Raw genomic sequence first — 2,143 nt, 5'->3', positions numbered from 1 at the left:
TCTCTAAGCTTACACGCTACTTAATTTAACTTAAACTTTTTTTTTTTTTTTGGTCATCAATCTACTGACTGGTTTGATGCGGCCTGCCACGAATTCCTTTCCTGTGCTAACCTCTTCATCTCAGAGTAGCACTTGCAACCTACGTCCTCAATTATTTGCTTGACGTATTCCAATCTCTGTCTTCCTCTAGAGTTTTTGCCCTCTACAGCTCCCTCTAGTACCATGGAAGTCATTCCCTCATGTCTTAGCAGATGTCCTATCATCCTGTCCCTTCTCCTAATCAGTGTTTTCCACATATTCCTTTCCTCTCCGATTCTGCGTAGAACCTCCTCATACCTTACCTTATCAGTCCACCTAATTTTCAACATTCGTCTATAGCACCACATCTCAAATGCTTCGATTCTCTTCTGTTCCGGTTTTCCCACAGTCCATGTTTCACTACCATACAATGCTGTACTCCAGACGTACATCCTCAGAAATTTCTTCCTCAAATTAAGGTCGGTATTTGATATTAGTAGACTTCTCTTGACCAGAAATGCCTTTTTTGCCATAGCGAGTCTGCTTTTGATGTCCTCTTTGCTCCGTCCGTCATTGGTATTTTACTGCCTAGGTAGCAGAATTCCGTAACTTCATTGACTTCGTGACCATCAATCCTGATGTTAAGTTTCTCGCTGTTCTCATTTCTACTACTTCTCATTACCTTCGTCTTTCTCCGATTTACTCTCAAACCATACTGTGTGCTCATTAGACTGTTCATTCCGTTCAGCAGATCATTTAATTCTTCTTCATTTTCACTCAGGATAGCAATGTCATCAGCGAATCGTATCATTGATATCCTTTCACTTCGTATTTTAATTCCACTCCTGAACCTTTCTTTTATTTCCATCATTGCTTCCTCGATGTACAGATTAAAGAGTAGGGGAGAGAGGCTACAGCCTTGTATTACACCCTTCTTAATACGATCACTTCATTCTTTATCGTCCACTCTTATTATTCCCTCTTGGTTGTTGTACATATTGTATATTATCCGTCTCTCCCTATAGCTTACCCCTACTTTTTCCAGAATCTCGAACAGCTTGCACCATTTTATATTGTCGAACGCTTTTTCCAGGTCGACAAATCCTATGAAAGTGTCTTGATTTTTCTTTAGCCTTGCTTCCATTACTAGCCGTAACGTCAGAACTGCCTCTCTCGTCCCTTTACTTTTCCTAAAGCCAAACTGATCGTCACCTAGCGCATTCTCAGTTTTCTTTTTCATTCTTCTGTATATTATTCTTGTAAGCAACTTCGATACATGAGCTGTTAAGCTGATTGTGCGATAATTCTCGCACTTGTCAGCTCTTGCCGTCTTCGGAATTGTGTGGATGATGCTTTTCCGAAAGTCAGATGGTATATCGCCTGACTCATATATTCTACACACCAACGTGAATACTGCTTTTGTTGCCACTTCCCCCAATGATTTTAGAAATTCTGAAGGAATGTTATCTATCCCTTCTGCCTTATTTGACCGTAAGTCCTCCATAGCTCTTTTAAATTCCAATTCTAATACTGGATCCCCTATCTCTTCTAAATCGACTCCTGTTTCTTCTTTTATCACATCAGACAAATCTTCACCCTCATAGAGGCTTGCAATGTATTCTTTCCACCTATCTGCTCTCTCCTCTGCATTTAACAGTGGAATTCCCGTTGTTTAATGTTACCACCGTTGCTTTTAATGTCACCAAAGGTTGTTTTGACTTTCCTGTATGCTGAGTCTGTCCTTCCGACAATCATATCTTTTTAGATGTCTTCACATTTTTCCTGCAGCCATTTCGTCTTAGCTTCCCTGCACTTCCTATTTATTTCATTCCTCAACGACTTGTATTTCTGTATTCCTGATTTTCCCGGAACATGTTTGTACTTCCTCCTTTCATCAATCAACTGAAGTATTTCTTCTGTTACCCATGGTTTCTTCGCAGCTACCTTCTTTGTACCTATGTTTTCCTTCCCAACTTATGTGATGGCCCTTTTTAGAGACGTCCATTCCTCTTCAACTGTACTGCCTACTGCGCTATTCCTTATTGCTGTATCTACAGCGTTAGAGAACTTCAAACGTATCTCGTCATTCCTTAGTACTTCCGTATCCCACTTCTTTGCGTATTGA

This window comes from Schistocerca cancellata, chromosome 2 (assembly GCF_023864275.1).
Source record: "Schistocerca cancellata isolate TAMUIC-IGC-003103 chromosome 2, iqSchCanc2.1, whole genome shotgun sequence".
NCBI lineage: Eukaryota > Metazoa > Arthropoda > Insecta > Orthoptera > Acrididae > Schistocerca > Schistocerca cancellata.
This window is presented reverse-complemented; position numbering follows the sequence as displayed.